The following is a 22694-nucleotide window of genomic DNA, read 5'->3' as shown; positions in this document are numbered from 1 at the left end:
GGGACCCGCATCTTGCCTATAGTAAAGGGGCGGTGGTCGATTGGATGCATTCCGTGTTGCAAGAAAAGAAAAGAAAAAGTAAACTGGAGAGTATTTGCAGCTTATAATCTGTTTCACTACAATTACCCCCCATTTTCCTCCCATCACCCCGAAATTTACTCCTCATAACTGCAAAGAGTCCTCCAAACGTCGCATAAAGTTCCATGCACTTAGTTCCGAAAGAGACCAACGACTGTGGCAAAGCATCCAATGTTCAAAAGGACTAAAATTACTTTGTTTCTTTTTTATCTCGGCTAATCAGCATGCTGGGAACTGCCGTTATATCCTCCTCATTTTTGAGTATTGTACAAAGAGCTATATCGATTTTTGCCTGCACGTGAGCGCAGCTACGTCGCACTCAACGATAATTATCCTGCGCAGCCTTTCACCCGGACGCGTTTTTGAAGTGTCCTTGCCTTAATTTCTCGAGTCATCTTAATGAACCGCCTGCGAAAGAGAAGACGGCCTAACGAACCCGACAGGTCCGCCGGTAGCGTAGTAACTTCTCCCTCGTCACAGTTCAGTTCTTGGCACGGGCTAGGAGTATGCGTGCTCGTATCAGCTTCTCCGGGGGGGAGACTGTCAGTGAAACATGTTACAGCCTCGGTGACGTGGTATCCACGTGACTAATTAAAGCGATCAATAAACCTCCACGCGAACCCTGTTCGAGGTCAGACAGCTTTGCGGAATTTAATTACCAGGGAGCTGCGTATGGTGCTCGCCGGATGGAAAATCGACAATGTGCTTTATGCCGGGCGCTGCTAGTTCGCACGTCCCCAATCTGTGTCACGATTCGCATTCAAACTTGGCTCTATGCGCGCCGCTAGAACTATTTTAATGCCTTATTGTTCACGAGGGAGAGAGCGCATGATCTGTGTGGCTGATGACAGGGAGCGAAATGTGTGTGTCTCAGAGCTTTGGACAATGCAGGGTTGGGGAGCTTGAAATGCCGCGCAGTGACGGCTGTTCAGCCGTTACTGGGCAAGAGATTCTCTACGTGGGCGCGTTGGGATTTATGATTATGCAGGAGGAGAAAGAAAAAAAAACGTACACTCTAAAAAAAAAAAAAAGAAGAAACAGGAAGAGTAAATTAGGGAGAAGTTCTACAGTTTGTAGTTCGTTAGATTGCAATTACTCCCCATTTTATTGTCCAAACTCCCAATTTCACTCCCCGGAACTGTGAACAGTCCCTAACCTGCGTGCGATTTGTCCAGAAAGGGACAAATGATTCTGACAGTGTGTCTAATCCGTAAAAGGACTACAATTATTAATTTTTTTCTTAGAGTGTGGGTTTCGAGAAACGAGGATGAGTGACATCCTCAACCTTTACATCACCTTTGTAACCTCATGGTTTGACATACATCAACTACAAAGATAGGGACAGCAACCGCAGGTTCGACAGAAAATACTCAATACCAGAAAGCGTTTGTAAGGGCTCAAACGTCGCCATACCCGTACTGGACAACTGTTTCGGCCTTTTTGGACCTCATCCGCAGTGCGCAGGCAGGCAACGTGTGAGCGTGTGGCGTCAGAAGGTCACGTGGAATCACGTGATATCCACCCGTCAGTGTGACAGACTCACCACCGAAAGTGTTGGTACGGCGACGTTTCAGCACTTACAAACACATACACTACGTGCAGCCAAAGAGCTTCGGCTACTTCCTCCCCCCCCCCCTCGCCCGCATTACCTCCAAGGCGTTTCAACACTGGCGAGGAGCAGCGCGCTGGAGGACAAACCTAACTGCTCATTCTTCCTAAACAAAAAAATAAGCACTCCCGCGTCGTAAAATAACGTCATCCAGGATTTTATTCCCGAAGGACACGTCAAGTAATGAGTAAAATTCATTCGCCCAACGAATCCAATCAAGTCGAAGTAATCCTTCGTCTGTGCAGGTAGGGCTTCGGCTTTAACACGGCCCGTAAACGAAAACCCTTCACTTTGTCACGACAGACTTTTATCTGTCCATGAAGCTCATATCCAATTCATTACGGTGGACCTCTTTGTGTCTTTTCCCCCCTTGAGAGACACATTCGGATCCATCCTAACACTGCGCGCTCACCTGATAGACGTGGAACAATAGACCCCCCCCCCTCCTTTTTGGCCCGCGATCTATTCATCTTAAGAAGCAAGCGAAACCACAGGAACGCCTACCGTTCGGAAGAGGTGCCCATGAATAATTAAATGTTCAATGCAAAGAAATTCGGTGTTCATTGGGACGCATGAATAATGGTTGGCGTGCGGCCAACCGGGCCGGAAAAGGTAATCCTGTGCCTCAGATTCCTGCGTCCGCTGTGGCCTATCCATATTTAACGAAGCTACCAAAACGCGTACGTGGTCCCTATTACACTTTTACGAGCAGAACCCGTACTTCGACCCGGGCCGTGTCTTCCTCCATTTGTGATCCTCATTCTGCTGCAATTCTCTCTTTTGTGTGTGCGTGTGTGTGTAAGTGCAACGTTGACGCGTCCGTTAACTACTTGGGGACAGCGCAGACGGTGGAATAAAAGATGCACCCCCCCACCCCCCCTTCCCACGTTGTCTTCTTTACTTCTTTACTACGCGAAGCTAGGATGAAGCCAAGCACCGTCCGTGTGCTCGATTTTTCTGTGGCCGGATATTTCCCCCTCTGTATGGATCCTTTCAGGTCGATAGCGAGCCATTGACAGTTTGAGCACGGGTGCTTTCATGGTGTGCTTCGTTGATAAATTCGATCGCACCGCATTAAAAATACTTTGAAGTAACGAGTTCTCTTCTGTTACTCTGTTTCAGTTGGCGCTGCTAGTGGAGCACAACCCGTTAGTCAGAAAGGTACGATAAAGCATGATGTACTTTTCTGTGTGCGTCGTGTTTGACCATTTTTTTAAAATCACGAAACGTTGGCGTTTATGTCGCGCTAATGATTTATTTTTATTGGTACGGTATTGGTAGCGAAAAATAAATATGTGTCAACAGTGATTTCTCTGTACAGTCGGCGTTTTAATCCGCACTAAAGTTTGTTGTCGAACATCCCAACAACATCGCATGTTCATCAACAAACATCGCGTGTTCCTGCAGGCAGTATCGTTCATTTAAACTATTGAGAACGCTGCTATACGCACCAGTAGATTATCGAAGACGCACCATGGCAACACCACCTAGGCCTAGAGCAAACAAAGCCTATTCGCTGAAACGAGCTGCCATTAGCCGCATGGAAAGCCACTGGTAGCCCCAGAAAGCCCATGTTTCGCTGACTAACCTTTCCTTGTTTTTTTTTCTCAATAAACATATCCCCCCCCCCCCCCCCATGTTTCGAATCGTCTGCAGCGATTGGCTGAAGCAGACGACATCGCGACTCTACTTGTCCACGTGGTGAAGGAGTGAAAGGAGGCTTCAAGTAGACTCTCTGTGTCTAAGTGGCGACGATCACGACTACACCTGCCGACATTCCCCAGAATACTCCAGCGGAATATACGAAAAACGTGATAGCTTCCTGCTGCCACGTAGATGCGACTACACGACCTTTGTCGTCGGGCGGAGAGTATACTTCCTTTCGGAAGTTGCGTATCTTAGGTGGCGATCGATTTCGAAGACATCGTCCCGGAGTTCGCCGTCTTTCCTCGCCGAACCTGCTCCTATTGATTTGTGCTACGTTGCCGACAGTCAATTTCGGGGTTTCCTGTCACAGTTTCCACCGCCATACGTATACTGACGTGCCCGTTCCAACGGGGGCTTTGAACATCTGCTCAAAATTAAGCGTGAAATATTACATTACTTCGGGTGAAGTAACTACTCTTTTAGGAGTGGTGTCAAAGAGCAGAATTTCGTTTCGCAGAACGTAATGCATCGCACATTTTTCTTCCTTATTCTCTCGGGCACGGTTCTTGACTTCATTTGTGCCCTGATGAAACTTCTATTAGGCGCTCTTCTTTACATGGAGGAAGTGTCTTTGAAGAGAGCGAATTGATTGTGACCAACGTTTCTCCTCTCTCCTTCAAGATTAGGTTTTGATACGGTGTTGAAAGGCGCTATATTGCGTATCTTAAATGTGCGCAGGACTTTGCATTCAATTTATCAACGGGACGGTGATAAACGGGAGCGTTGTAGCTTACAGGTGTACGAAGCGTGCTTAATTTAACTCCTGTCGCCATAGGAAGTTGGAATATGTTCCAAATTCGTGCAAACCGTATTGCACGTATTGTCGTACAGGCCAGCTAAATAATATTGCCAGCCTCTTTGACCATTGCGCCGGACACGTTTAAATTGCTGTGGCTTGATGGGGCCATCGTTTTAGCGGCCACCTCTTTTTGGAATTGTTATTGAAAGCCTCGTAATTGTGCCGTCAAATCGATAATTCTTTTGTATTGCTCCTGTAGGGGTTGCACGATTTCACATGGTTTCACAATCGCGAACACCAGCGCTTCGCTCGTTGGTGGTCGCCAAGGTCGTGCTGACGACTGAGAGGTGGTGGGTTCGAATCCTACCACCGGCTGTGCTCTCTGAGGTTTTCCCTGGGTTTTCCGAAGGGCTTCCCAGACGAATGTCGGCACAGTTCCCCCTGAAGTCGGCCCAGGTCGCATATTAACCCCCCTGTCCACCGCTCCTTCCTGCTGTCCTCTCTCCATCTGTCCACATCTGTACGCCGCTCGTAGCCACAGTTGCTTCGCGGCGCTAACACGGAATAAAAAAAAAAGAGCAACATGGACTAACAGCCCACACCTAAATCCATTCTGTAGCTAGCTCGCATACGAATACAGGTATATGATAGCGCGTACACGTACACGATCTCTTGTTGTTAAGGGCCTCGATCCTATCTCTCACTCTCTCCGCTTCTTTACTTATCTGTTTCCCATTTATCTGCCCCAAAAGTTCCTGAAATGTTTTCCTCAAAACGAATGCAACCACAAATGCGCTCACAACGTGGGATACTCTAGTCGATTGACCTGACTGTACAAAAAAAAGGAAAAAGAAAGAAGGGGCAAAGGCGCGGAACTGGAGCAGCGTTTATACCTTGAGCTCTCTCCGGATTTACTTTCAAAATGAACAGATTTGCATACGAGTGGAGCCATTGAAGGAGCTATATCACGGAAACGTGCTTAGGGGTGGCCTCTTTTCCTACACTACGAAAGAGAACTCAAGAAAGTATCCTTCCCGAGATCAACCTCGTAGCATGACTTTTCCGTGCTCTAATCCTATTTTGCGAGGTACGACTTTTGTTTTTCTATTTTCCTTTTTGCTTTTTGTCTTGATGATGATGATGATTGAAAGAAAAAAAAGGGGATTGTAGCCCTCATCACGAGGGTCGGCTACCCCAGATCACCTAAGGAAAGGAAAGGAAAGGGCATCCAGGGCTTGGCTGTAATCCTCCTTGCGCGTTGCTTTAGAATATTTTTTGTTCGATTATAATAAGGTGAGCGAGGCGCTGCCCCTAAGGTTTCTTTTCTTCCCCCTACGCCTCCAAGACAACTGGAGGGAAAGAGGATTAGGCAACAGGTAGAGATCGTGATCCAGATGGCACAATCTACGTACTTCGCTCTACTCCGGCTGTTACGCGATGCAGCGTAGAAATAGCGCTGACATGTCGATTTATAAGATTGTTTATGGTCTTATATGAGCTATGAATTTGATCCTATCACGAGTGGTTCTATGTATGCCTGGAATGGTGCCGTACTTCCATGAACAGGACCTCTATCCCCGGGTATGTCAAGAAAATTCCCCAGCTGAATAATACAAAAACGGCTGACGCTATCGAATAACTTTCTGTTTGAGAAACATCATTGAGACAACGGCCAAGAGCCGTGCTCATTTGTATGCGCTCGTTAATTAAATAAAAAATTTCAAGTTTGATATTGGTATTTGCTTCGGACGCTTTCAGCGACTCTGCCTTACCGATGAGAACCTTAACGAAATTACGCACACACACACAAAAAAAGAACACGACATGTAGTGATTTTCTCGTGTAATTAATTGATTTTGGTTTACGTATTTCTTTCGCGGAGCAGTGTGCCAATGCGTTCCTTCGCTCAGCTACCCGACTCTCAGTTGCGTGTTCTTCCGCCTTGTTCACACACGGGAGTCACGGGGGATAACGGAAGTCACGGAGGAGTCACGGAAGCTTCGGTATTGCATTTCCTTTTCTACCAGACTAGTGCACACCGCTCACGGTGCTGTCGTCCAAGTACAAAAGGAGGGAGAATACCCAAGCGAGTCTCTCTCCATCTTTTCCTTATCTTTCATCATCTCCATGTGCGAACCAGGCGGATGAAGATACAACTGAGACTGCGAGCCGGACAGCTGACCGAAAACAACAACAACAACAACAAAAAAAGAAACAAGAAAAAAAAAACGCTTTGGTACGCTGCTCCGCGCAAGAAATATGTGAACCCGGTCCGATCTTCTTGCGTGACGTCGGCAGACCGCGTGACATCAAAACTGCGTGGGGAGCGGCTGTGCACTCTTATTGGGGACCGACCGAAAATTCGTCAGCTACACGATGGAAATTGATGTTCTGAGGCTGGAACACAGAAGAGAGGACAATACAACCATGGTTGTTTGGATTTAATCCACATGGATTTTATCCGGTGGATTTTTTTTTATTTTATCCACACAATTTATTCCGGATTTTTTTAGAAATTTTGTCCAGATGCGATGTGAAAGACAATCTTAATTCAACGTCACACGGAAAACTCCGGCTTTATTTTATTGTAGTGTTGGCTGTTTGCAAAAGCCCAGGTACGCGCTACATTGACTTCTAACTTTTTTTTAACTTTGGAACTTGACTTTTTAACTTTTCCGATTTCGCTTTTTTCCCAGTTTTCTTCTACTTCTGCCCATTCAGGGAGAGGCTTTCTTCTGCTTCCTGGCGGCATTGTAACTGAAGTAAGACAGCTAATTGAGGCGTGTAGCCTCTACACCATTCACCCACGCGTGCATAGGGCTCCACGTTTCGGAAAACAATGAAAACTCATTCAATGTTACTAGGACAGGCAGTTCCATAAACCGAAACTATGAGAGGTCATCCAAAATCAAGAAGAAGAGCAAAACACATTTGTTGTTACGCTGTGTCACCATTTCTTGGCTCGTCTATATTCTCCAAAAATATCCGGGTTTTATCGAAAAAAAAAAAGCCCAATGGAGAGGATGTTTTTAAAAATATTCGGATTTTTTTTTCAACCCTGAATACAGCACACACAAGTCCCGTGGTCCACATCACGAGTCACCAGGTCGACCGTCCTGTCGGGACTTGAAAAATGTCGAGGGATTTTGCACTCTTCCTCTAACAACAACAGTACGAATAACAACAAAGTTCTTCAAATTCACGTAACAGCACCGTTTGCAGGTCGCGTTATAACAACTTGCTACTAAGCGTAATGAATCGAAAACTCCAGGTTGTCGACGCGCTGTAGCAGATTCATAAAGCCTTTTCCGACGTCGCCAGTGGTAGGCGGTTTCGCAGGTTGCGCACGGGCAAGGTCTCGGTTTTCTGCGGTCGCGCATCAATTTAATGACGATCCGTGCTTGCTGACCCCTCGTATAACGAACAACGCTGCTTAATGAACGTACTCTGTTGCCAAGGCTGTTTGACGAGAGCTCTCTGTCCTTTCTGTCCGCGCTTCGCAAATGAGATGCACTTTTGAAACACGAGTTAGTTGTTGCGCGAGCATCTCGCGCTGGGTTTGAACGAAGTGGGGAAAAGATGTATATACTCATATTTTGACACACCAGAACAGTTTCGGCATAATAAAACTCCGAAAGTGGGAAAGTGCTGCGGTTTCGAGGTTAGAAGACGAGTTTACTTTGGAACTATACCGTATTCTCTAGCCTGTAATGCGCAACACCGAAAATTAGCGGAATTGGAAAAAATGTCCGATGCGAAATGATGCATAGCGCTCACCGTGAAGGTGACGACACCAGCGCTATAATAGGACTTCCTGTCACGTGTATCATTCTTCAGTTATTTCTACTACATTTTTTTAACAACAACTTTATTTTGGCTTTGGAGAGTGCGGAGGTTCATCGCCACAGGCGATACTCTACCCCATTGCTGGTGGGGATGTGGGGAATAAAATAACGAGCCCCTTCACAATAACGATCGAAGTCCGATGGTGTCCAGAAACTAAGAGCTTTGAGCGCAGAGCGTTGCTGGGCTGGATTAGGCCAGGGACCAAGCAATTTCAATAGGGAGGAGGGGCGAGAGTCCAGCTGACGAAGAGACTCGGAGAGTGTGGTTCGGGAAGATTGGTAGTGGGAGCAATGAAGAAGAATATGCTTTTTTTTTACGTCTTTACCTTAGTATGCCTTTTTAATCGCTCCACACCTTTAATCGCTATGGAGTAGCCGGCATACATGTTCATGGAATCAACTTTTTCAATGTTTTTATTTTTCTCTTTTCTCTCAGTTCGAATTCCATGAGCACGAAAACCGTAAACCCTACAACAACAAGAAGAAGAAGAACAACAACAACAACCGATAACCTAATGATGATGAATGGGGAAATTCGCCACATGAGGTGTGGCCCACTACCCCAAGATACAATAGACAGGATGAGATGTGTCCTGCGATGACATGATGGCGAGACGATGAACGGCGCCGAAATGAATGGCCGACAGTCCTAAAAGCAACAACAACAAATAAATCGTGACTGTGACCACCTAAAACCCCTACATCGTCGCTACTGCCCGCGGAACTAAGCCCGTGCATGCACTACGAGTACTTTTTATTACACTGATCATGTATGAATACAATGTTTAATTTTCTGCGACCCGCAAGAGCCAGCGTCAGTGTCCTAGACGTTCTGTTTCACGTTCCGTTTCGTCAACGCCATCCCTCTCAATCAGGGCCACTGACACCTTGACGGCGTCCCATGCTTCCAGGGACCCCTCTTCGGCGTCCGATGGCTCTGCCCGCTCACCGTGTACTGCCGCAATATCTGATTACTTTCAGGGACTGTTACTCCCCGCCTATAATCCAGTTTTCCGATGGTCTCCGAACATGGCTCTTAAACGAGTGATTCACGCCTCTGTCAAACGGCTGAACCAAACGAGGTTGCACAGGGTGTAACGGGCGGCTCGTACTGGATAAACTCCAATGTACAACGCTCAACCTGTCTCTCCGCGACACCCTTTCACGATGTGTAACGCCTATGTTATACACCAGAGAATATGGTACATTGGTTTCAAAGGAAGAAAGAAATGGACGGGGTCACGTTTTGTGGAATGGGTTTGATGGTTGTTGGCATTAGTGCAGTTCGCGCTTGCTCCGGTTTGTTTGTTTGTGCTGTGGCATGCCCGTGAGAATACGCAAAAAGGACCATTTATTATATTCTTATTTAATAATGGTACCTGCAATACAATAGGGGTGACCACAAGACGAAAGTATAGAACACATCCTGCGAGCACACGACATGTACATGGTACTGATAAACATTGTAAGCAAACTATTCAGAGACCTACACGTCAGAGTGGCAAAACCTAATAAATTAGCATTAGGTTCACGGACTACATCTTGAGGAAGACTGTTCCACTGTGACCAGGGGAGGAATGTGTTTTGAAAACATCATCTCAGCAGACGTTTCGCGGAGGTTTTTAGTACGATCTACTCTGGGCGTCGCATATGCAGGTGATCAAATATACCGTGAGGGATTTAAGACAATCTTGTTGTGGTAGATACTATAAAAAAATATTCAGCAGGGAAGGGTAGCGGGCGCATTTTCATTACCGTTTCTATTTTCGTTGCTGCCGTATTTTAGTTTCCATTATCTGTTTCTGATACCAGCTTTCCAATTTCGTTTCCGTTACGTTTTCGTTACGTTTTCGTTACTGTTTCCGGTAATGGAACTTCTGTTACAGAGCTGCGGGAGGACAGCCCATCCGGCTCTTACCCTGTTTTGCCCAAGTACTGCTTCGGTGTCATGCGTACACACTACACAATTATTTTACGTTGTTGGGATGCGCACGTGTTGCAAGATTTTTTAAAGAAATGTAGGAACATGTCTTCAGTCTTCAGCCACTCTTCTGTCTTCAGTCACTCTGAGTCCAGCAACCCAAGATGGGCTAACAGTCATCCAATGTCGCATTCATAGGCAGACGCTGTCAGTAGTGAACAATACTGCCATAGCCACGGTGAAATGAAAAGAGTAAAAAAATAAATCAATAAATGCAGGCTGTCATCCTCGTGCTATGGTAGAGAACAGTGCGTGGAGCCTATATTGTGTAAGTCTCATGTATTGATGTCGTGGAGTTATGTTTCCATGCCCACGTGTAGTATTTAGAGCACTACAGGGGATGCAGTCATCAAAATACCAAACTAAATTAAAAGTCGCTCAAATGTCATCGCACAACAGGAATAGCCATTACCCGAATTCGATACCGGACTATAATTTTCGTTTGCCGTTTCTGCTTCCGGTAATGGAGGACCGTGGTATGCGTTTCCGTTAATGTTACCATCTCCAATTTCGGTAATATACCGTTTCTGTTTCCGTTGCCGTTACCGTTACCCTTCCCTGATATTCAGCCAGACATTTGAGTCAGACATTTCACGGCGATCAGAAAGCAGACCCCAACCCATATGCGGAGATGCAGGAGTTACGAAACAACGTCTTCGGTATCTTCGTCTTTCTCGTATAGAGAATGACCTACACTCAACTGCAATGGACGACGCACTACCCCTATACTTTCCAAATATCCATTCGACTTAACTGGCCGTGCTCCAGTCTGCGATGTATTTGTTTACTCAACGGAGTGCGGGTGTTGATACTAAAATAATCTCAAAGCCCATTGTCTGCCACAGTGTGTGGTTCCACTACTTGGCACGCGGAGCAGTGGTGTAACCGTGGCGCTTCTCCACTACCCGCGTGATACTGGTCTCCTCAGCAGCCTCCTCAGGACGGTGCATCGTGTGGATGGCGCTTCTGCATCGTGTGTGGGACGGCGGAAGACCTCTGACCTCGGAGCCCACATCGCCTTACTCTTAACTACCCCAGGAACACGCACTAAGTAATTATGTAATAAGGAATAGCAAGCTGTCCTTTCTGGCTGACCTTTCCTGTGAAAATAAATAGATCCCTCCACCCCTGGTTCCAGTGGATTCCGGGCCACGTTGCGGGCTTGGGGAATGCCCTCGCCGATTCTGGGGCTAGGTGTGCGCGTGCAGCTGGGTCTGTCCTGCCTACCCCGTTTGTCTGCCGGCTAGCCATTATCCGATACTGCACGAAAAGCTCTCAGGTCTTTTTCCAAGACGCTGTCAGGACGAACCCTTTTCTGCGCTCGATTGACCCGACGATGGCCCACACACTGGTAGGCCGCTACCCCAGGGAGGAAGAGCCCTTGCTCCACAGGCTTCGGCGCGGACTCCGCTGCTCCTCTTTAAGATGGGCCACCTTTCGTCACCCAACTGCCCCACCTGTCATGTTGAGGAGGAGACGTTCCGCACCTGCTGCTCCACTGCACCTGTTACCGCCAACATCATCATTTCCTACGGTTGCGCATCGCTCGCCTCGTGATCTCGGACTTTTCCCTAGCTACGCTGCTAGGCCCCACACAACATAGTCATGTGACAAAGGCACTTGTTCAGTTCCTGCGGATTTGGGGTCTTCTGGGAGAACTGTGACCAATTTCATGTTTGTTTTCCTTTTTTGTTCGTTCGTTCGTTTTTCTTTTCATTCTTTCTTTTTTCTTTGCTGGGAATAGCAAGCCGTCGTAGAGCAGGCTAACCTTTCCCTCCTTTTTTTAAAATAATATACATACATCCTCTCCCCCCCCCACCCCCACCCCCCATTGTCTGAATACCAAGACGAATAAAGAAGGAGGCTGTAGATAGCGATCAGCTCCCCGTATTTTATGAGCCAAGTCCCCTTGTTATTCACAGCCCCATTTCTGCTGTGGCAGCTGATCGTAGGTCGAAGTGTTTGCTCCAGTGAACCAAAAAAGGAGCGAATCATCGTTATCGTCTGCTCCGCTCAGATCAGCACCCAATCGCGTGCTTGGCTCAAATTTGTCGTCTGCTATTCATGCCTCCATTTCCTCCCCTTCTGTTTCGTCTCCGCTACATTCGCCGCCTCCTGCCTTTTATTTCTTTAGCCCACTTTAGCCAGTTTTCTGGCTCCATTGCTTACCGTCTTTGCCCCATTTTTTGTTCCCGCTCCTTTCATGCTCGTGTGTGCACTTTTTGTATTGTCTGATTTATGTATTGCTTCAACAATCCAGCTCCTTCGCTGTCTTGCGTGACGCTGGGCCATATAGATGGCGCCAGGGTTTCACCCTTTTCCGCACTTTTTGCCCCCTGTGCATCGCTTGTTGATGACCCGTACTGTTCTTTATTTCTCTCTCTCTCTCTCTCTCCTTCTTAGCACCTCGCTTTTCTTCGGAGGTAAACGGGAGTTTTGCGGAGTTTTGTCTCAGGCGCGTAGCTGTTGTTTCTCGACAGTGAGATCATTTTACTCTTCTAACGCCGCATATTTAAATGCGATGGCATGAGAAAACGTGAGACGCGCACGCCAACGGGTAATCTTTGCCTTAAGCGTTTCTGGGCGTTCCTTTGGCACGTCTCAACTGTCGAAAAAGAAAAAAAGAAGGGGAACGCACTTAGGTGGTACGTAGTTTTTGAAACGAAGCAAAGAAAGATGGGTTTGCGCGCGAGCGTCTTTCCTATAGGAGTACTCTAAACAACATTTAAATTGCCACGTGTCAATGCTACGATAAAATTACAGGGTTGCACTTTCTCGGTTCTTCTCCCTCTGCAGCAAACGGTTTTGAGGACAAACTTCAGGAAAAAGACTGCCTAAATGCGCGTCAAATTTTTCTTGCAGTAAGCAACGCTTTTTTAAACATTATTATAACTACGATCTTAAAACATAAAAGAAAGGGAAAATGCCTTTACCGCGTAACATGTTCCTAGCAAGCCATCGTCTTGGAGGACGTCGTTCTCAATCATGATTTGTTGACAAGGGCGAGGATTACACTTTTAGTGACACCTATGCAGCTAAGTTAATTGTCACAAAAAGTGTACTGCCTACAGCGTGTGATGTGATATTCTGTTTTAAGAGTATAAGGCCAACAAGTTAAATACTTGCCATTAAAACACAGCACGAAGGAAAAATATCCTGTCTCCTACACTGTCAATTCTTAAGCGTATCCGAAATAACTGCTGACCTGTTTTTAGTTCATCTAGAGCATTGCGCTAGGCAGTTGTCCCCTTAACTTGCGAACAAATGTCGAATATTCTAGTTCGCTGGAAACTTCCATCAAAGTGTCACTTGATTGTTTATTCCTATATTAGTTCGTGACTATTTGAACATCCATGGCCTAACTTTACATATACACATGCATTTTCTTCAAAGGAAAAGCTTGCGCGGATACAAAGTACCATCTTACCATTAGGAAGCCCCATCGGGTATGTTTCAATACAGTCGGATGGACTCACCTGTAAACAGAAACATCGAGGGTAAATTATGCTAGCTAGACGAATTTCTTAATCAGTAACTGCCCGGTTTATGTCGCTCATGAATACAACAGATGTTGGCATATCATACACATGTACCTCAAAGCCCTAGCACCACCACGAACGCAGGCTATGGAGACAATTCTCAGTGCAGACCACAAAGCTGCGCTTAGATTTGCCTAGGACATAGGCCAAAGAGTCAACCACAGCCGCCATGCGGACGTCGTTTCCACACTAAACACAAATTTGTCAACACGCCATCATTGCTATCCCTCACCAAACACAAATTTGTCAACTCGCCATCATGGTTATCTCTCACTAAACACATATTTCTCAACTCGTCATCATGGCTATCCCTCACTAAACACAAATTTCTCAACTCGCCATCATGGTTATTCCTCACTAAACACAAATTTCTCAACTCGTCATCATGGCTATCCCTCACTAAACACAAATTTCTCAACTCGTCATCATGTCTATCCCTCACTAAACACAAATTTCTCAATTCGTCATCATGGCTATCCCTCACTAAACACAAATTTGTCAACTCGTCATCATGGTTCTCTCTCACTAAACACAAATTTCTCAACTCGTCATCATGGCTATCCCTCACTAAACACAAATTGCTCAACTCGCCATCATGGTTATTCCTCACTAAACACAAATTTGTCAACTCGCCATCATGGTTATCCCTCACTAAACACAAATTTGTCAACTCGCCATCATGGTTATCTCTCACTAAACACAAATTTTTCAACTCGCCATCATATGGTTATTCCTCACTAAACACAAATTTGTCAACTCGTCATCATGGTTATCTCTGACTAAACAGAAATTTCTCAACTCGTCATCATGGCTATCCCTCACTAAACACAAATTTCTCAACTCGCCATCATGGTTATTCCTCACTAAACACAAATTGCTCAACTCGTCATCATGGCTATCCCTCACTAAACACAAATTTGTCAACTCATCATCATGGTTCTCTCTCACTACACACAAATTTCTCAACTCGTCATCATGGCTATCCCTCACTAAACACAAATTTGTCAACTCGCCATCATGGTTATTCCTCACTAAACACAAATTTGTCAACTCGCCATCATGGTTATTCCTCACTAAACACAAATTGCTCAACTCGTCATCATGGTTATTCCTCACTAAACACAAATTTCTCAACTCGTCATCATGGCTATCCCTCACTAAACACAAATTTTTCAACTCGCCATCATGGTTATTCCTCACTAAACACAAATTTGTCAACTCGCCATCATGGTTATCCCTCACTAAACACAAATTTGTCAACTCGCCATCATGGTTATCTCTCACTAAACACAAATTTGTCAACTCGCCATCATGGTTATTCCTCACTAAACACAAATTTGTCAACTCGCCATCATGGTTATTCCTCACTAAACACAAATTTGTCAACTCGCCATCATGGTTATTCCTCACTAAACACAAATTTGTCAACTCGCCATCATGGTTGTCTCTCACTAAACACAAATTTGTCAACTCGCCAACTCAACTTCTAGCCGTATTACCTCGACAGATTTTTTGCTAACGTGCAGCCATAATGTTTCACATAACTCTGAAACACATGTACTTCGCGTATCAAACGTTGCGGGCATGGACTTTCCAAGCACCAGAGGTGCACGTCGACGTACCGGCCCTCTGTGCTTTAAGAATGGGATGTTCTCCCCATTGCACAACATAGAACAGCCATGCACAATGTCTTCGATTCTGTTGGTAAAAGATGCCCCTAGATGCATGTGTTGCAGTCTAATTTTGATGATTTTGAGTAAAAAACAGATCAACTTTATGATGCTTATCATGCTGATTGAAACATGTTATCGTCACTGGCGGTACTTTTCTTTTATTCCGTGTTAGCGCCGCGAAGCAACTGTGGCTATAAACAGCGTACAGATGGGGACAGATGGAGAGAAGACAGCAGGAAGGAGTGGGGGACAGTGAGGTTAGTATGCGTCCTGGACCGACTTCAGGGGGAGCTGTACCGACATTCGTTGGGAAACTCTTCGGAACACCCAGGGAAAACCTCAGACAGTACAGCCGGTGGTAGGATTCGAACCCACCACCTCCCACACCCAGTCCCAGTCTTCAGCATGACCTTGGCTGCTGGCGGTACCCATTGCTTGCGGTTACTCAGTTAGAATATAACATATGTCCAGTAAAACCAGTCTGCCAAAGTCTGCGTTGTCCAGTAAAAATCAGACTGCACAGCGCAAATGCTTTTATGGTGTTTGCGCTGTACTGTCTGCCTCCCCCCCCCCCACCGATTATTAACGGATTGGCTGTAATATTCTCCCATGGCATTACTGTTTCTGTTGGTGCCTGCGGCCTCGTTCCCAGTGGACGCACAAAAGTGGTTCAGTCACTCGTATGTGTTTCCAGCGAATTAGTGGAGTGGAGTCTTGGCCATTCCATTCGTCTCATGCGCTTTCGGTCAAGTTTAAAAATTCAGGAGAGTCGCAGGCCGTTAATGTAATTATGTAACTGTAGTTACAAACCAATGAAACGTGCTTTATTTTTCATGAGCCGTTTTTTTAGTTTTCTTTGCTTCCTCAGATCTCGACTATCCGTTTATTTATACGCATATTAAAAAGCTGCTCACGTTGCGATGCCCGCTGCGATCACTAATTAATGCACAATTAGCGTCGGCTACCGAAGCGATTTCATTTTATAATGTTCGCACCTGCTTCTTCATCTTCTGCTGATGATTATTTTTCCTCTGGTTGTTTAAAAATATATCGAGTACTTATTAGCATATCCTGCGGGCATACAAAGATTACCGCGCTCAAATTGCTATGCCGTCCTTATACGACAGTTTAAACACTTTCACGTCTGTTTTCATTATCTGTATACAAGGCACAGTTTTCATTTCGTCTTCGTGCGGATGCGGCTTCTATACAAAGGGAATAAAAGCTCACATGTAGCTCAAAAACCCTTATCCCGTGGAGTGAAGAGCTACCCTTCATATGGGCTTCCCTGTAGTGGGTATGTGTTGAGCAGGCAAAGCACGCTTTACAGGCAACGACAGCAATGGCGCCATTTTTTTTTCTCTAGGTAACCGTAAGACAACCTCCTTCACTTCACGGACGAACACTTCAGGGTGTACCAGTTTATATTAACTGGTACCAATAAATGACACTCGCGTTTTCACTTTCTACGGACAGGGCAGGGACATAACAGACACACACAGGGGACACACTTGCCAGAGACACGCCGTAGCCTCTGCTTCGTCTTTACTGGCAGTATACTCTTCACGTTTTCATGATGCCAATCCATGAAAATTTCTTTAACATTGTTCAACCCATGGCAGGGTGCCACATTCACGTGCAACACGCTGCACGCTTTGTAGAAAATACAGAACCGTTTTCATAATTTTTTCATTATTATTATGTGTGCGTGTGCTGTAAATATGTAGGTCAGAAATTCAGGCTACCGGACTACACCCCCCAGTGCCTAACTGGTTCCGTGGCACATCGTCGAGGATTCCGTCAAACGCGTTTATCTACGGTAGATAAACGCGTTTCGTTCCCCACATCACCATCATCAGTGGGGTGGAGTATCGGCCCTGGCGATGAAACTCGTTATTCATCATCTTAATAATAAAGTTGTTGTTGTTTGTTACCTTGCGATCCTAATCTTTGTGCGCCCGCACTCGTCTCAGTGTCATTGCAACTTCTTGATGTTGTTCAACTTCATTTTCTCATCATTCTACAACTTCAACTGTTACGGACGAACCTGCACGGTTCTCGACGTTTGTACGTTTGTGGACGCTCTAAAACTTTAACAATTCAAGAACAGATACGTTTTTTTTTCTCTTCAAATTAGAGGTCTTTTTTTTTCTATTCGTATAGTAATAGTCAAATGTTGAATATTACGAATAGAGCGTGGATTTTCATGCAAGTGCATGTCTTCTTGTTCTTTTTATTTTTTATTTTTGATACGATTTCGTATCTGGACGATATAAAAACGCGTTTGGTTTTGGTTTAGCCCGACTAGAAGGTTTCTATGCTGCGTATAAATGCATATTTGGCAAGTTATGGCATGTTTCGCATGAAAATGCAGGCACAGTGCATATTTTGCTTATATATTTCAGAGACCAGGCGCGAACGCCTTCTTGCGCGCGACCAATTTTGTCGAATATAGCGAAAAACGTTTTTACGAAAAAGTTTTTACTTTTCTTTTTTTATTTTCACTGCATATTTCAGGAGTCTTTGACGCATATTTATCCGCGTCGTAATAATGATACACGAACACGACTTTTTTGTGTTCCATGATCCGCATTATACTACCCTCCTGACAGAATACACCAAAAGCAAATCGAACAATGCTGAGCTTTGGAACGGGAAGGCACAAAACAAAAACTTCAAGGCTGGAGATGGGAACTGACATGGCTCGTTTGGCAGCGACAGAGCCCAACTCATTCCCGCTCATCCTGCCTGTCTATACAAAAGTTCCAACAGTCCCCCCCCCCTCCACCGCCCCTCTTTACCTTACGTAGCGTTACGAGGCTAAGCCCACTTGTGTGCGATGGTAATGGGAATACGCATATTTGTTCTCTTGCTAGCATTACTCTTTTTGTTTGTTGTTTTTCGCTTACAGATGGAAAACACAATTACGTACCGAGGCTCGTTAGCGGTGTTTCTCTCTCTGCTCTTTACTCTTCAGGTAGCGTCGCCATTTTGTTGATGAGTCTTTACTACTTGTGGAGCTAGATAGTGCGACAAGCACGTGTTGACAGAAAGAATGAGGGGTGATGGTGACAGTGATAAAGGAAAAAAAAAAAGGGGGGTAAACGAATGAGGGGATATGGTTGTGTGGAGCTAAATAACGAGTGAGCACAACGCTTGACGAACAACGAGAGAATGTTTATTGCGAGACCCGTGCATGTGGAAGAAGATACCTCTTGCCGTTCTTGCCGTGCTCTTGCCGTTCTCACGCTAATGTGAAAATGAGAGAATGAAGGAAACAGTGACGCTCATGTCAGAGCGTCACGCATTCAAGACACGTCTTCACACTTACGCTGAAGCTCAAAAGAAATGGAAATTGTACTAAAACTCGTTATTATGGGTGTTTCAGCTACGGTGTTTCACCTAACACGGTGTTTCACCTAACCACAGGGTGTTTCACCTAACGTGGTAACAAATTATAACTGGCGATGTACTTGCTGGAGGATTTTTGGACTTTCGGCAATTACCATCTGGAAACTTTTCCCACCATTCAGGAAGGCTTTGGACAATCTCGAACTGCGGGAATTTTTTTTTTTTTTCAATTGAACTTTGAAAATTGCCAAGCGAACCTCACTTTTTTTTTTAACAGAAATATGAAGTCCTCCACGGATAACTACAGACCGAACAAAAAACTATGCACAGCTAGTATCGCAACAGAAATAGTCGAAGAAGATTAGTAAAATTTCCGCTTTAGCCCCGCCTGCTTGGTTGCCGCAAAGAAGAGCGCACGGAAGATGCGGGGAGAGGAGACGTGTTTTCGGGTGTAAACTTTTTGTGGAAACATTGTGAAAGATCCTGTATTTGTGACTGAAATGGAGTGTTGTGGACATGGGCTTTCTAATTAAGGAGGAAAGAAACGTTACCTATCCTTGGCAAATTTTAGTTCAATTAAGCTAATTATACTAATTAATGAGGTACACTCATAAAAAACACCTATTTGGGTAGCAAAACCTTCACCAGTGTCGTGCAGAAGGTTTCCAATTTTTATCTGACGTAGGTTTTTTTGAATTCGAGGAAACTCTCTCGTGCAACACCCCGTATATGTACTACAGACTATGTTTAGGTTATTTGGGCAGGAAAAAAATGAGGTACAGTATTTTAGAAATATTGGGCACAATATTGGCTGACCTCTCAAAAATTCAAAAAAAGAAGACGTTTGACATGCTGTACGTGCCTACATTTAAAAGAGTGCTGTGGGAAATTATGAAGAATATGGACGTCGACGCGGTACGACATAAAAAGTACATTTCTAACGACTGACATATGAAGAAAAAGTGAGTCTGCACCGTGGTTGATTTGTGCTCCTTTTTGACCATCAGTGCTTCCATTTCCTGCTTGACTGCACATTAGTATCATACTATATAAGTGCCGTCAGTATCATCGTCATATCGCCCGTTGATATATCGGAAAAAATAAATTTCTGTCGCGTACCTTTTACCGGGTGTCGTGCGGTAAGACATCACGATGGCCTCGCGAAGTCAATGCCGCGTGCGATCGGTTTCTCAATTTTCGAGGGGCTGGATTTCAATGCCATATCTCCGGGCAAAATTTCTTAGGCAAATTGAGGCTTTGTATGTATTTGTCCCTTCTATGTTGTTCCAGCCTCAGAACATCAGTTCTTTCATATCTCTGGGCTCCGTCGAAAGATTGCGGCGGTCGCCGACGGGAGGCCGCACTGTAGGAACACGGGCCGACAGAACCTTCCTTGAGCTGCGCGATACGCGGAAACCGGGCTTTGTGTTGGCTCATGTCTCTGTACGTACTATGGCTGCGTTCCAATACCCCTGTTAGTCGACTGCCTAGCGGTCTAACCGGAAGTGCCGCCATGTTAAGTCTCGTTCCAAATCTCGCCAAGTCCGCTATTCAGTCGGCTACCGCCTAGTGCGCATCGATGCAGTCTAGTTATACGCCTGACCATCTGACAGCCGGGATGTAGATGCGCGTTGACGGTACCAGCGTGCCCGCTGTTTCTGCTGGCTTTAAATGTAAAGTTGCATATAGTGGCATGTTTTTTTAAAACTGCGTAGAGAGTAGCAACACATGTTTAGTTGTGAAGGTGACAGTTTATGCACGATGTCCTACAAACTTAGCGCATTAGAGTCCTGCTGCGCTTGCGCCGTACGCATTTCTTGCGTGAGCAACGAGATGGCCCCACAGGCGCCTCGGCTAGGCAAGCCTGTTCCAATAGTGACAAGCAAAGGGGTCTACTCAGCTGCCTAGTCAGGCGGCTTCGCGGGCGCGAGGTATTCGAACGCAGCCTACATCAGATCATTAATGTGCGTGAGTCCCGAAATTTATCGCGAATTTCGCGAATATACGGCACGCGAAAATTTCTGGGCCGATTCGATACACCAGCGGCATGGCCGAGCGGGTTACGGCACCCCGCTCGTTGGCGATGGCTCGTTGGTGATGGTTTTCGGACACTTTCCAGACAAATGTCGACACAGTTTTCTCTGAAGTGTGCCCAGGACGCATACTAACCCTCCCCTGTCCCCCACTCCTTCCTGCTGTCCTCTGTCCATCTGTCCACATGTGTACGCCGCTCATAGCCATAGTTGCTTCGCGCCGCTAACGCGGAATAAAAAAAAACATTGATACTTCAAAAACTATATTGCGATCGCAAATAGTTGGCGCCCGGGAAGTATTTGAACTACTATAAAGTATATGCAATGTTGATCAAATGCGGCACGGGCAATCTCAGGCCTCTCACGAAGTAAACCAATCAACGCGCGATTTTTTTTACGACTTTTGCGAAATTTTTTGAAAATTCCGCGAATATATGCCTCGTGCCTGATTGGCGAAAAATTAAAAGGTTTTTACGATAATGTGAGATTGTGGCGATGCAAATTAAGGGTGAAATCTTTGACGGAGTTACTGAGCTCAGACCTGAGTTCGTTTACTGCTTCATCTAAAGTTATAGACGTACGGTCTGTATTCCTCAGTGCCGTGTAGGATTCTCTGTGCACTGTTCTCAGATTTCCTTGAACCGAAGTGTTATGAAGGGAAACGAATTAAGGCTGTAAAATATTTACACGATCACATGGACTGGGATTTGAAGAAATGGTGCCGGATAGCTCGTAAAATGGTGGCAGCCAAGATTGAATCGTAGTACGCTCGCTGGCTGCTGCGAGTGAATAGGGGGAAAAAAAAAGAAATAAAGTGTAAAGAACATCCTAAATGAACCAACGCGAAGCTGTTTTATGGTTCGTTGAAGGAAATGAAGGCAGTCTTTCTCCTCCTGTTCTCGACGATAAAACAAGTGATGAAACTTAACGGGGCTTTGCCGCCTACAAAGCTTGCGCACGGTCACTGTAGCACACGGGAAACGAAAAGTCCAAGTAACGCAGTTCAGCAAGAACCACTTTGTGTGTGACGTTAAAGGACACCTGTTCTTATGCTCCGCTGAGTTTGCTTCCTTGTGATGATATCTCTTACCATTCGCATGTGCATAATCGACGTTATCAGACTTGCTGCTCTAATTAGCCTGGTTAATTTTAGGGGCCAGATACTCCAAGCATTCGTGCGGTACGAATGAGCGAAAGATGAGGGGGAAATATAGTGAAAGAAGAAACGGGAGCGAAAACGACAGGATGGACAGGATACGATGTAAAAACCGTACAGTCCTAGAAATATAGACTTCACCCTTTGCAGGCACGTTTTTGAACACATTACAACCACCACCACATAGTCGCGACTTGGTGAAAGCAGGTCCTGTGCGTAACCCATAGAGCCTGCTTTGTATGGCTCGGGGAAAGGCTTTCCTTGGTGAGGAAGGGTCGGTGGTTTTGCACGATATCCCGTATACCCGACTGACGCATTTCAATTAACTGTTTAACGGCCATTTTTCTGTCGATAGCCCCACAAGACGGGAATGGGGGTAATGTCTTAATCGGCCCGCCGTTGTTGGCCACCCAGAAGAGGCCATCGTCACGACTATATAAAAAAAAAAAGGAAAAAGAAGAAAAAGAAAAGAAAAAGAAACTAAGGGAAAAACTGATGGAGGATGAAGGGCGGATGAAAGGAAGATCAAGGACGTACACTCTTTAAAAAAAGAGTGTACTTTAACTCCTTTTTCTTGCCACATATATCACTCCCTTTTGGAGAGTACAATTACCCTCAAAAAGGAGTCTCCTCACTCCCTCATGGGAGTAACATTACTCCCTTACTCCCTACCGGAGTAGTATTACTCTCCAGTAGCGAGTTAGAGCGTAACCCCACTCCCTAAAGGGAGTCATATATGTGTCAAGAAAAAGGAATTAAAGTACACCCTTTTTTTAAGAGTGTAGAGGGTGTGTGACTCCGTCGGGGAGTGCAAAGGGCTACAGGGGTCGCTGGGCAAGAACCGCCTCCTGCAGAAAGTGAAGCAGGTTTCTTGCTTCAGCGGAACGTTCAGCATAAGAACCACCGTGGTATAGGGGATGTCCGCTAGCGTGAGAGAGTTGGGGTGAGGGAGGCGGGCTTCGCGCGCAGCATGGTATGCTCGG

The 22694-nt window shown here is 45.6% G+C and overlaps 1 protein-coding gene and 1 long non-coding RNA gene across 3 annotated transcripts in view; one reads left to right on the top strand and one right to left on the bottom strand.

Moving 5' to 3' along the window:
• Nucleotides 1–22694, top strand: part of LOC135367034 (uncharacterized) — a 688737-nt gene that overhangs the window by 199085 nt on the left and 466958 nt on the right. Inside the window, exon 6 of the long non-coding RNA XR_010414342.1 lies at nucleotides 2810–2848. This is a non-coding gene — a long non-coding RNA (uncharacterized LOC135367034). The remainder of the gene's footprint in view (nucleotides 1–2809; nucleotides 2849–22694) is intronic.
• The window catches only part of LOC135367030 (neuroligin-4, Y-linked-like), a 261876-nt gene that overhangs the window by 184611 nt on the left and 54571 nt on the right, over nucleotides 1–22694 (bottom strand). The window lies entirely within an intron of this gene.

Source organism: Ornithodoros turicata, chromosome 8, assembly GCF_037126465.1.
Source record: "Ornithodoros turicata isolate Travis chromosome 8, ASM3712646v1, whole genome shotgun sequence".
Classification (NCBI taxonomy): domain Eukaryota; kingdom Metazoa; phylum Arthropoda; class Arachnida; order Ixodida; family Argasidae; genus Ornithodoros; species Ornithodoros turicata.
The sequence above is the reverse complement of the archived record's forward strand: the minus strand, read 5'-3'. Positions and strand labels throughout refer to the sequence as shown.